Here is a 409-nt window from a genome sequence, read left to right as displayed (position 1 = left end):
AGGAAGAATACACACATATAATTGCACTGCCATCTCTTGAATGTATGCAGATGCTGTTGCGATGAATAGACTATAAAATCATTCATGAGTGCATAGCAGTTTTTTGGCTACATTTTTAAAAATAAGCCAATAAAGATTAATAGTACATCTATTATGGAGAGTCCTAAACTTTCTTTTTTTTGACATTAAAATAGGTCTTCACATTTGTAAAAGTTTGGAACCATTTTTCTAATTTCCCTTCCAACTCTAAAAAAGGGTCTAATTTCCTAGTGGAGTTATAAAGAATAATTCTACAAAGTGTGAAATGCTAATAAATGTGAACAATACTAACTTTTGGCTGAAAAAATTACAAGTCTGCTCCCCAACTGGGATTGAGTTTGGGAAAAAAACTACATTTGAAAGAACTTGG

This window comes from Antechinus flavipes, chromosome 4 (assembly GCF_016432865.1).
Source record: "Antechinus flavipes isolate AdamAnt ecotype Samford, QLD, Australia chromosome 4, AdamAnt_v2, whole genome shotgun sequence".
In the NCBI taxonomy this organism is placed as follows: Eukaryota; Metazoa; Chordata; class Mammalia; order Dasyuromorphia; family Dasyuridae; genus Antechinus; species Antechinus flavipes.
This window is presented reverse-complemented; position numbering follows the sequence as displayed.